This window comes from Chaetodon trifascialis, chromosome 1 (genome assembly GCF_039877785.1).
Source record: "Chaetodon trifascialis isolate fChaTrf1 chromosome 1, fChaTrf1.hap1, whole genome shotgun sequence".
NCBI lineage: Eukaryota > Metazoa > Chordata > Actinopteri > Chaetodontiformes > Chaetodontidae > Chaetodon > Chaetodon trifascialis.
Window position 1 is genome coordinate 21,226,247 of NC_092056.1, and position 13,291 is coordinate 21,239,537.

Below are 13,291 nucleotides of genomic sequence, written 5' to 3' on the forward strand. Positions count from 1 at the left end.
ACAGGAGGCAGGCGGTTAAATTTGGGTTAGTGGGAATAGCACCATAGATGGATGGGTTAAATCAGAAACAAATATGTTTTCATGGGGAGAGAAGCTTTTAGTCAAGTTCAATGACTGTTTCTGTCTGTTGTCTGTCCCTAACGTGTTTGTTTTTCTGTGAGAGAAAACAGTTTTTTTAATAAAGTTTGTATCATAAATGTCATGGGGGAGTGTGGTAAACAACAGGATAGAGAGAACATGGAGGAAAGAGCGAGAGAGGGAAACGGCAGAGGACAAAATGGGAGCGTAATAGAGGAAGCAGAGAGAGAGAGGGAGAGAGAGAGAGAGAGAGAGAGAGAACAGATGATTGCATGGAATGAAAGAGGGATTGAGGGGGGAGGGAGGGGAGGAGATAAAGAGAACAGGGACGGGAGGGGGAGTGAGTGAGCGAGTGAGGGAGTGAGTGAGTGAGTGAGTGAGTGAGTGAGTGAGTGAAATGGTGGAGTGAGAGAGAAAAGGAGAGAGATAGAAAATGAGAAGCAATGGTGGGGGAGGGGAGGATGTAGAGGGAGAGCAAGAGAAGCAAGAGAGAGAGAGATAGAGAGAGAGAGATACAAAAAAGGGAGAGAGAGAGAGACAGAGAGATGGGGCAGGGAGCAACGTGAGAGTGAGACAGAGAGAGAGGGAGGGGCAGTGTGCAACGTGAGAGAGGAAGAGAGGAAGAGAGAGAGAGAGAGAGAGAGAGGCAAAGAGAGAAAGAGGAGAGGGAGGGGTAAAGCGTGATGGAAACCGAGAGCAAGAGAGGAAAAAAGAGGGAGAGAGAGGGAGGGAGGGAGAGAGAATGAAAGAGGGAGAGAGGAGGAAAGAGGAACAGAGAGGGGGGAGGGGAAGAGAGCTGGAGAGAGAAAAACAGAAAGAGGTAGAAAAAAAAACAGGGAGCGAGCGAGCGAGGGAGAAAGAGAGCAAAAACCTATCTCACTCTATTTTGTGGTTTCACAAACATGGCTGCAGCAAAAGAAGAAGAAGAATGGTATTGTTGGTTTGCTCAAGTCCTCCCTCCGTATGGCACACACATGCATACACACACACGACCAGCATTATTATAACACACCAGCATCAGCTGTAATCACCCATGTTAATCAGTGTAGCATGAAAACGGCTCCATTCAGGTATATTCTGATGCATTCACAGACAGGCAGCGAGGCCTCGCTGAAAGGCCCCAGTCCCTTTTCCTCTCAACTGACACACTGATTTGATCACAGATAGATACACGCATCGACTACTGCAGAGGTTTTCAAATTCTGACCCCATCCCCACCCTGACAAAATCGAGACTGCGTGCCCCCCCCCCAAACGTCCCCCCTCACCTCTTTCCAACTGTTATTACCTCAATGAAGTAGCTACAACTTGAGGCCTGTTTTATTTGCTCATATTTGTTTACATTTTGGCACCATTAAAACGAGGCCGAATTAGCTGTTAGCAGCTCCTGTTTGCAATGTACTCATGGCTGCACGGACAACTATCACTGGATTGTGCTGAAGCTGAAGAAAACTTAAAAATGTGGTTATTCTCAGGCAAGTTCTGCAGTCATGAGGAGCGTCTTTGTCGTATGATTTTGAAACAGATTTATAGACACATTAGAGATACAATTTTGATGCAAACATTTCATCGTTTTCCAACGATGAAATGTTTCAGGACAGTGCAACACTGTGATTGCAAAACTGTGACACACTGATCCCATCAACCAAATCACTATCAGTGTGGATACTGACCCTTTAAGCAGATCGGGTATTGACCAGGCGTGTATGATCACACTCTTTGTCAATGTAACTGAGCGCTTCTTCTGTTAGTTACATTCATTCATTCAGTCACTTCGGCACCTCAGCGATCCACAACCTCATGTTACTGTACATAAAATCGGTATCAGTGGAGAAAAAGTTGAATCGGTGCACAAATTTGAAATTACAGTGATATTAATATAACTGGAAGACAGAGCGATAGGGTGAGAGTGTGACATGTGGCCATTTTCAGCCTTCACAGGGCCACAGGAAGTGCAGGAGAAGAGCTGACTTCTCAGGGCAAGACGTGTTTGCAAGAGGAAGAGTCTGGAATATTTGTTTGGATGCTGGAGCACAAGGGACAACATAACCGTTATGTGACTGTGCCATCGTGCTATATTTCTGATAATCTGTGTTTTGTCAGTTCTTTTAACAGGCCAGAGTGCCAACAGCAACATGCTGAATAGCTGCTTATCTTCCTCCAAAAGTGACTACTTAAAGGCTCCTGAGACACCGAGCTCACCTTTAAGAGCTCGTGCCAACAAAGGTCGACTGGTCAAACATCACTTTTTTACAAAAGTTGCACTTGACCACAGCACAAACAGTAGAAAGAGGAAATAGCAGCAACTCATCGGGGTAGTTTAAACCAGACAGTAGAACACGCTGAGGTCTGAAGCTGCAGCTCCGTCTGCTGGCTGTGGTGACAGGGCCCTGCGCTCAGCCTGATTAATTGAATTAATCGAACTATTATCGAAATGACAATATGGCAAATTGTAATATCCAGGAGCTGCAATTTTCTGATAAAGCTAAAAGGTGTCATAACATACCATTATACATGAAACAAGGTGGTGCTACAGAGATGCCCTGGCCGACAAATCATATTCTCCAGGCTTAAGGGAACGTGCTTGTTTGGTCCGGACCCCAGCCTAAACACTTCTTCATTTTTATCTTTATTTTCAGATAAAATGAAATGCAAAAATTCTCATAATCGCAATATGATGTTCTGCATATTGTCCGGCCTTAATCCAGGCTCATGGAAAAAAACCCAACTGACATCCAGTTTCTCCAGCGATGGCTGAGGTGTGCATTGAGTGTGAAAATGAGAAGTGCTCCGAGTGGCTCTGCAAACTCTCCTCCTCATTCCCATGCAGCGGTCCGGGCGCTGTCAGCTGCAGACAGGCGCTCTGTCGTCAGAGATGATACATGGGTGGAGTGTGACCTAAACGCCACCAACTTCTCTCCAGTAGAGGCAGATTTGGCCAGCTTTTTACAGCTTCCATAACCTTTGCATAGACGTGAACTCCACCTTTCCCAAACTTGCACAGATGCCATTTAACACAGAGATGGATGTGAGTTGGCTTGTCTGCTATGATGCAACTTGTGAACTTAGCTTAGCTCAGCTCGTTTGCTTTGATAGTTTGCCACAGGGGAATTAGGTTCTATATTTAAAGGTTTTGCATATTTTAACACTTCATTTAAGAGCTTTTTTTTTTCAATTTCAGTTTTTGGCCTTTTTGTGTCAGCTCTCTAAAATCATCCACCAACAACAATTAATTAGCCACGATGCTCTTTGAGCTGTAATAATCTCACATTTTGTCCAATTAAAGGAACATAGGTTGAACCTGACCTTTTCCCTTGTGTTTAGAAGTGAAAGGTCACACCAGTTCACTTTTAACACACACACACACACACATACACACACACACACACACATAGGTTACATCTGCTCTAATACACTTTCATTATAAAACTGTTTTATAACTAAAATGATCTGTGCAGAAACAAAATAATCTCCATCCAGACTAACACGCCTGAAAACACAGGTCACATGACCTTTCACATACACTACGCATGCATGTGCTGGAGTGCGTGTAGACAGCAGCAGAATGCACAAGAAAGTCAGCAACGCCTGTAAATGGTTGCCCACGTTGAATTAGCTACTGGTATGTCAAAGGTCATAGATACACACAGGCTGCTGTTTGTTTTCTTCCAGAAAAGGGTCACATGATAGGGGCTTGACGAATCAGGGGAGGCCACGTCATGACTGATAAGGACAAATCTGGAAGCGACCCCTGATGATAAACACCTACATTTATACAGACAAGGGACAAATTAAAGGAACAAATTAGTGGAACCGGATAATAATAATAATAATAATAATAATAATAATAATAATAATAATAATAATGAACTTTCTTTGGATAGCACCTTTAACACAAAATAAGATGGAGAACAAAACCCACTTGATAATAATATAGAAAAAAGAATCAAAATAAAGAATGCATAAGACAAGAAAAGAAGAAAATAATATAAAAAATAATATAATGAAAGTGATATCATAAAGTTCCGAATCGAGAACGCAGAATGCATTAAATCGAGTAAGAAATGAACTGAAGCACTGGTCCGAAGACGTTAAAAGGAACTTTCTGCACATCATTTGATCCTCAAGCCAGAAAACAACAACTAACAACTTTTTGAAACTCACAGCTATAAAATATTTGAGCCCACAAACTCCTTTCAGTGCAAAAACCACACAAACAACAACATTTAGAGCAGTTTAGTGCTGGATCTCAGCACTAATCAGCACCGCCACGGGAGGAAGCCTCCTCTCCTCAAACACACACGCAGCCAACATCGACAGCGGCTCCGGCGCACAAATCGGCATTTCACACGGTAGAATGGAGCATCCAGGTCGAGCTCCACTGGCCCTGGGTCGAACTCTATTGACCTGCAGTTCAGTGGCACAAAAGCCTCTCACTCCTTTCCTGAAATTCCCCTGGAAGAAAAGCGTGAAATCTAAAGTAGCAGGGAATAAAGCAGAGAGTGCTCGCTTCCTCATTTTCTTTCTTCTTTTGAGGGGCCAGTAAAGGGAGACCAATTAATGCTGATAGGTTTATATGCCTTGAATTTAAGTTTCGATCTGAATCCCACATTAAACTGCAATCTGTGACTGCCATCAAAGCTTACATCAGGTGTAAACGGCAGATTAAAGAAGCCTCTTTGCAGCGCTTGAGGCATGTATACAGTGTAACATATTTATGAAGAGCTGTCCGTTGGGAATGAAGTCCCAAATTCCCAAACATGTGGTGTGTTAGCTGTTCCCGGCAACATCTGATCTTTGCTCTCCTTACACATGAGTGGAAAACAGCTCCATGACTTACGAGACCCACATCCACACACTGTCCCACTGCTCAGCCTGCCTCTCTCTTCATGCAGATATGAAACGACGCAGGCAGACGAGTCTGCTTTTGTTTGATGTTTACGAGGTCGTCAATCCAAACCAACCTGACAGCATTAAAACGTCAGTCCCAGATTTCACTTTATTCCTACCTTGTTTCACCCTCGTGTTACAAATTCACTTAGAATAGCGCGATAAAGTATCAAGGCCTGGAGCTATCAAACAAAATCGCTGCGAGAGGAATTATGAGGAAAGACACAATTTTAAGTCTCAATAAACGTCGACTCTGCCGCTGCTGTTAAGTGCCGCTGTGGGCCTACCATTTTGTTCCAGCGCGTAGTAACTAACAGTTTCAAACTACATCACTCATCTCTCCTCCTCCTCTCTCCCATCACTTGTTCCTCATGTTTCCATGGCTACACCCCCTCCCCTCTTTCGCCTCTCTCTCTTCCCCCTTTTCCATCACTTCCTTCTTATCTTTTCTCTTCCAGTTTCATCCCTAGTGCTCCGTCATTGCACTGTTCTTCTCCTCGAACCACCCCCCCTCAATACACATGTGGCTCGGTGAGGAAAACACTGCCCTTCACAAAGGAAATTTAAACAACACGATTAATGCACAGGTGCTCCATTGACCTCTCCTCACATCTTCTTGGAGATCAGCAACACAACAGCGCCCCCAGAGACGAGACTGAAATTTAGTGTCTTGCTCAAGGACACTTCAGCAGGGCACACATTGGCTGAAATGGAGAATTAAATCCTGCTCACATTCAGTCTTCTTCTTGGAAATGCTAATTGAATGGTGCTGTCACGCACTCACGGCATGTCTTTTTCTCTTATATTTGGTTGAATACACGGGAGGAGATAATTGTGTTCATCATTAAGTTGATCTATTTAAGGCAGCGATACCTGGCAACAGAACAGACAGCTGTCACAGGGCCGCAAAATGCACAGCAGGCAAGCACATCCTGGGTCTGTGTAGCAGAAACTGTAACAGAGAGCGCGTAAATATGCAGAAATATATGGAGAAAGTTAGATACTTGACTGCTGAAGAACTCAGGGAATGAGCTTGAAGATCTGAAATGACACAGCTAACACTTTCACCCAATGCATTTAGTGTATTACAGTCTATTCGCCCAGTCTTTTGAGATGATGCTAATCCAGTTTGTGCTGTGCACTGAAATTCACAATCCTCCCGAAACCGATCACTGGACGCTCTAAAGCTGATAACAATACTCTCATTATGCAACTTTAAGTCAACTTAAGAGCTCATTTGCCAAATGAAGCAATAACATGTTATCTGACCCTGTCGGAAAAAAGAGTGTTTGCAATTGTTCCAAGTGGAAGGCCGGGAACAGCCGACTGTCAGAGAGAGAGGGCTCCTTTCTCACCTCTGCAGAGCCGGCCAATCATGGCATGAGGTGGGTTTGAATGTCAGGTTGTCAGTACAGAAATTTACAGTAATGGTAGGATAGAGCCCCTCTAATCCGACGCTGGTGAGGTTTGGGGGGGGGGGGGGGGGGTTTCAAAAGCTGTTCGACCATCCGACAAGCAGTTGAGATGAAGCATACTGGCAGTTTATGTTGGAAACACTGCACTAGTCCCATTGAACGCACTAAGATTTATTCCACCACCAGCCTCCATTCTAGGCAACTCTCCACCTTGCAGCATCTTTTGGATGAAACCTCTCTGTTTAATGTGAATTCATTTGCACTGCAGCGCATTCTTGTGCTTCCACCATCACTTGTACTACTGATTCTCCGCATCTTGCAGACAGACAGACAGTGTGACTGAGTGAAACAGGCAGCACAGTCCAAAGGACTGCGTACACTGAGGCGAGCTGAGCAAAAACAAACAAAAATAAATAATATGATAATGAATATAACAATACCGCTTCCAGGCAGCCTCTCGGCTGCAGCTCGACTGATGCTGTATGTGTGAGGTTGATGACGATATCTGAGGCTTGAAAAAAAATCAGATAAATATGAATCATCTAAACTATCCTGATTCTCGATTCTGAAGTTTTCACCTCTCAATATTTCTTAAGTTCCACAAAACTTAATCGACATGCTCACAGCTCCCTGTAATCTGCATTTAACCAGACATGTCTTGATCCAATTCTTGAGCACAACTACTTTTCACAGCCTCAGTGTAAATCCGATATCAGCAGCAACGGCTGAGCAACACGAGGTGTCAATCAAACCACCACTGTAAAATGGCTGTACGGTTTCCAGCTCCCTCGAGAGTAACACCGTCCATCCACAGAGGTGTAGCACAGCTTAACATACATCACTAACTGCAAAACTAGTGAGGTAGCTACCCCAGCATCAGCGGCCCGGGCACTGCACGGTGTCACGAGCGACAGAGAGAGAGACACAGGAGCAGCGTGAAAGGACGGCGAGGGAATGAGAGAACAGGAAACAGACGATAAGGAGACAAAACAGAGAGGCATCCGTGTACACACACACACACACACACACACACACACACACACACACACACACACACACACACACACACACACACACACACACACACACACACAGCTAAAATTACATTCAAGAGGGCATGAACTAGGCCACTGCTCTGCACCATGCTGGAAAGTGGTAGCTGGCTAAGTGAACAGAGGCTTGCAGAGACCTGAAGGCTAACACTGAATGTGGTTAGCCTGTTAGCTTATTACACGCAATACCATTATTGTCTGGACAGATGATGACGGTCTGATCACTACTCAGTACAGAGGCTAATTATCAGGGTATGAGGAGAAAATGATGAGGAGCACACAGTCATCTGATTTTGAACTACAAATCATGTCAGCTATAAAATAATTGACAGATTGCATGATTTTCGGTTAAACTGCAGTGAAGTGAGCCGAACAGCTAATCTTTTTCACAAAGACAATTTGGCACAATGCAGAGGACTCGCTGACAAACTGACTCACCAGACAACTAGTAACAACTTCACACAGCAAAGGCTGGCAAGGACAACGTTTAGCCAGACCAGCAGCAAGGCCAAAACTGACCGGCATGACTGGCACCTAATGAGCATTACATACTGGAGCTGTCCATTAAACACTCCTCCATGAAGCACAAATATTGCGCGCTAAAACAGTCCATTTAGAGAGGTATTGTTCGCTCCTTCGCTTATTTATCAGCTGCAAACAGACACAGCCACGTTGCCAGTTCCTTGAATTCTAAGAGAAAACGAACACCACGTTATTTTGAGCATATAATGAAGAGTCTGCAGCCTGCTAGCAGCTCTGTGAGGGTGCACTGGAGCTTAGCTTTGAGCTAAATTCTGACACGCTCACGACAATATGATGCTGATGCTAAAAAAAATGAATGTTAACTATGTTCAGCATCTTAGTTTAGCATGCTAACACTTGCTAATTAGCAATTTCGTGCCAATCCGTCCAATACAGGATGTGATACTTTACAGATTAAGGGAAACCTCTGACGTCCTGCTAGCACTAAAGGAAAAATCAGGGGATCACCAAAGTCAGTAGGATTCATCCTCTGGGCACCATGAATATCTACACCACATTTCAGAGCACTCTGCCAACAGCTGTTTGGGTATTACCCCAAATTCACAAACGTCAATGTCATGGTAGAGCTGGAGGAAAATTCAGAGGATCGTCCTCTGAGGACCATTGCTTTTAAATTTCATGCTAATCCATCCCACAGCTGTTGAGACTGATGGACCGACGCTGCCACCCACTATCATATCAGACAAAAACTATCCCTGACACTACTGACAGATATTAGCAGGAGAATCTACCATCAGCCATGTTAAATCATTAAGAATTTCAGTTAAATCCAGATCAGATTTTGCCCAAAAACTAATACTAATCTGTTTGTCACTAGCAATCAAACTGTGCAGCGAGGCTCCCACAAGTAATAACTGTTTTCGCTTGGACATGGTTCACCCATCATTTAATATGCTGACAGTTCAGCTATTAGCTCAAACATAGCAACACTTTAAAGAAGTCATATAGAGTAAGCTGTTAGCCCACTCAACACACTCCACACAAGCTCAATTTGATGTTACTTATGAACAATTCAGCATCGCAGGCCTTTTTTTTCCCAGAAGGTCTTATTGTGGCGTTTAAATTGGCCTACACATTGAATTCATACAGCAAATAGGAACAAAGTGGCTTTACACTCTGGAGGTCGTTCAGCATAGCTGTAACCAGCAGGCCCTACACATTAGGCCTTTGTGCTTCGAGAAGCATCAGCCTCTTTTTTTAAAACCCTGCCTGCAGCACAGCCAAGCGCTGCAATGTGCTGACACCATCATCAGCTATTCTAAACCTTTTACCACAGCTATATTCTCACATCCTGATAAAGAACGGAGGGAGAGAAAAAAAGAGAGAGAACGCCTAATTTTCATCTACTAGAGATGTGTCTAATTTTTACTGTCTGGTAAGACGAGAGCTTCATTTTCTTTCTTTTTAAATTTTTTTGAGAGTACTGTGGCTGTCCTGATGTGCTGTCTGGCCCTGCTGGACCTCATTCAACACAGTCGCCCTGCGACTGATGATCCATGGATGAATGGCTTATGATCCCCTGAGCAGCATACAGATTGTGTAGTAGCAGCAGCACTGTAATAACACATTATTGATCCAAACTTGGGGAAATGCATTCATCACTGTAAAAGTCAAGCTGGCCAAGAAATAAGAAACTGTTCATATAAAGTTGGAGGCGTAAATTCTGCAGACAAGTATGAGCCAGAATCGTTGAGAATTTGCCAATCTTTTTTCTTGATCTGGACCGTTCGTCAGTACCCTATTATTAAATCAAGCTATTGGCATCACCATACATAATGTCAAGTACTATTCTATCATCATCAAGCAGTCGTTCAACACTATAAACAAAGTAGGCTGGTCCAAATACCAGACCACAATGTCTGTGTTATTCATCACAAGGCAGAGCAGATTAGATAGACCATTAACACAAAGTTAACACAGAAGACAACAAACATAGCAGCCAGCTGAGAGACGGCAAGTTCGCAAAGCAAATGAATATTTGGCGAAATGCCTTTGAGCAAAAACAGACTGGAGATGTTATCATCAAACAGTAAGTCGGGGAGGCTCAAAAGTGCGTTTGGAGGGGCAAAGCACTCCAACCATCCATGTGGCCACCAAACAGACAGAGGTGGAGGTGGACTCCACAGAGAGAAAACACCAGACCGGCATCACTTGGCCAAAAATGACTGCAGCCGCTCAATCTATGAGGAGCAATGAACCAGGATCTCCTGACAAAAGACTGCTGTGACACCAGAAAAGGGTGAGCTGGCCAGAGGTGGTTGACGCCCTGCACTCCTCTTGGGCACTGAGATGATGAAGTCAGGAAAGTGAAAGCGTCTGCTCAGACTGACAGCAGAATTGGGTCACTTTCAAAAACACAACCCGTAAGATCTGCACGGCGGTGGCACCTCGATGAACAACGCTGACTCATTTGAACATTTCCACCTAAATGACCATCAATCAGATGACCCATAGACCACAAGGGGAGGATGTCTTTTTAATTACTGCCAGACGCTGAAGTGCACTGACACCGGACTGCATCAGAGCACATCTATAGGCCCGGGGCTGCCAACTGCTCTGCACAGTATGGAGCTGCCTTGCTGCATGCAGTGCACCATCCACATTACATGATTAGACAATGCATGGCAGGTATGCAAGGGGTCAGCAGTGTTATTACTCAGTGTGGCTTTGAGTTTAAATCCATGAAGCAGGTCATAATAAGAGCATGTATGCGAACCCAGACAGCCATACAGGACCTTCACATCCCCTGACAGCCAGTCAGGTGTGAGATGCACTGCCCTCACCCGAGCAGCTGAGGATACCTGTGGCCTATCAATGATCTCTGACAGCCCGCTGAAAGGTGGCGGCCTGCCTCCCCCACAGGAGCGAGCAGCCCGGGCTACAGGTTATCTGCGGCAGTGCATCTTCTCGGTGCTCGCCGGTGTCAAAATTTCCCCTCTGCAACCAAAGTGTGGACGCCGTGCGCTTAAAGCTGCCCGGGTCCAGCGTTATCTCTACACCGAGACCGTGGCCACTTTTCTCCTGCTCAAAATTAACCATTATTCCCCCCTAAAAACTTGCGCTGTATCTTTAAAAGCAAAGGCCCGGCAACTTAACGGCAAAAAAAACTTTGTTGAAGACAGGCCTCGGCGACACATCTCGGCCTCCCGTGTCTTGGCACGGAGAGGTGCGGGCTGGAGAGCAGTGATGGGGCAGACCCGGGCCAGTGTGGCCTGGTGGAGCCCCCTCTCCTTTATGCGTCTCTTTTCCCCATTCTCTCCATCCCCCCTCTCGACGCCATCTGTTTGTGGCATGAGAGAATGTGGAAGTAAAAAAAGAAAAGACGACATTTTGACTGTAGTTGCTGACCTACATCGACCATTTGTTTTGCGGACGGCGTAAAAAACCGCGCCGACGGACGGCCGTCCGAGCCGCGCGGTCAGGAAAATCGCCATCCACACCGCGCATACGTTTTCTCGCCTGCTCAGGAGGAATTTAATAAGTTACGGCTGAAACACTCCTCCGCCTCGCCGGGCCGGACAAGTCAACGCTGCACACATATTTCCTCTATGATCGGCAAAGGGAGAGAAAGAGAAAATCATAACTCACCTGGTTCCAAAATCGGTTTATGGTGGCGACGTGATTGTGGTTAATTTTAATATGGGAAACACAGTTACAGCGGTGGGTCCCCGTTGTGTGGAGCAGGAAGGAGGGAAGGAGAGGCGAGAGGGGCTGACGTGAATGAATAAACAACTGAGCTCCTCCTCAACGCCACAAGTAAAGGCGGAATGTGGCTGACTTAGTGGAATTCACCCCCAGCCGCCAAGCGTCCTCCTCATGAAGGCTTGATCGCATAATGCTTGTGTTTTTATAACAAGCTTTGCTGCCTTTCATTCCGACTATTACACCTGAGCCTTCTTCACATGTCCATGTGCTCATTTCTAAACGCCCAGTTTTTGGCTGATCCGTGCAACAGTTTTATGGCTGAATCATCTTTATGTTAATATCAAGTAACAAAAAGCCACCAGTGTTCTTTTCTTTACTGTAAAACATATATTTTTTATGGTGTTAACAAAATCCACCAGGTGGCGCTGTCTGCAGCCTGAATCTGGGATGGAGGCCAAACTCCATTAAGATCTCCTCTGTTTTAAGACTTGATTATTTGTCCAATGTGGTTTGTTCAACAAAGGAAAGTTCAATTAAACGAACTACTAATTCTTAAAAGCACATCTGCTGCTGCTCCCTCATTGAAAAATGAAAATACTCTATGAAAATACTCTCAGAGTTCAGGATGTGTGTTTGAACCAGCGGCTTTAAGCTTCCGGATCATCTTTGTATGAGTTGCACACTTGATTGGCTTCCAAACTAGTTCCTCCATCAGCAAATAGTCCTCTCTAACAGCTAACTACTAACTGTGTGTGTGTGTGTGTGTGTGTGTGTGTGTGTGTGTGTGTGTGTGTGTGTGTGTGTGTGTGTGTGTGTGTGTGTGTGTGTGTGTGGATAGATAGATAGATAGATAGATAGATAGATAGATAGATAGATAGATAGATAGATAGATAGATAGATAGATAGATAGATATTGACTATATGACAGGGTCACACAGTGTGTACAATCTAAAGAATAATTGGAATAAAATACATACGAAACTATATCAAGAAACAAGCCTGTTGATGTTCCCAATTACCCTGTGACCCCTCAGTCACATCAAATCCACATGATTTATTCCATTAAAAGCTGTCCTCTGTGTCCTCAAGTGAGCTCCCGATGATGTTTTGATTTATTAGATTCAGAAAGATTTGAAACTGCTGCAACGATTAATATCTTAGGAGAAATACACAGTTCCGACACTAGAGGGCACAAACACTCCACTGAACGTGTGCGACTGAGCGTAAAAACGTCTTTTCAGTGTCCCAATGATGAATGTGTCATATGATTAAGATTACTTAACTAATTAACTGCTGTCAATGTGGCAATAATTACACCAGTGTCCCTCTCATAGAACATCAAAGCAGACCAAAGGCAGGTCCATTGTAACAGCAAGGGAACTCAAATGAAACCAGTACATTATGAGAGGAAATGATGCTCCGTGATCCAGTTAGTCTAACGCTGATGATCAGAAAATGACTGAAGGTTTGTGTTGAAGCCATGTCAAGAATGCAGATGTGCGATCAGGATTTGTCTGTGTGTCTTGCCTGTGCCCTCTGGTCCTGTTGCACTGTGCTATCAGTCCACACAGTGTGCAGCCCCCTGCCGCCTGTGTGTGATTATCCAGCATTATTGACAGAAAATGCTGTTTTACATAAAGATGCTGCTGTGCCCTTCAGTATTCAGATG

At 44.6% G+C, this 13,291-nt stretch overlaps 1 protein-coding gene across 1 annotated transcript in view; it reads right to left on the reverse strand.

Annotated features, from left to right (window-relative positions):
* znf710b (zinc finger protein 710b) overlaps positions 1–11,752 on the reverse strand; it is a 26,526-nt gene extending 14,774 nt beyond the window's left edge. The window contains exon 1 of the mRNA XM_070972458.1: positions 11,566–11,752. The gene's annotated coding sequence lies outside the window, so the exon portion shown is untranslated. The remainder of the gene's footprint in view (positions 1–11,565) is intronic.
* Positions 11,753–13,291: the final 1,539 nt, after the last annotated feature.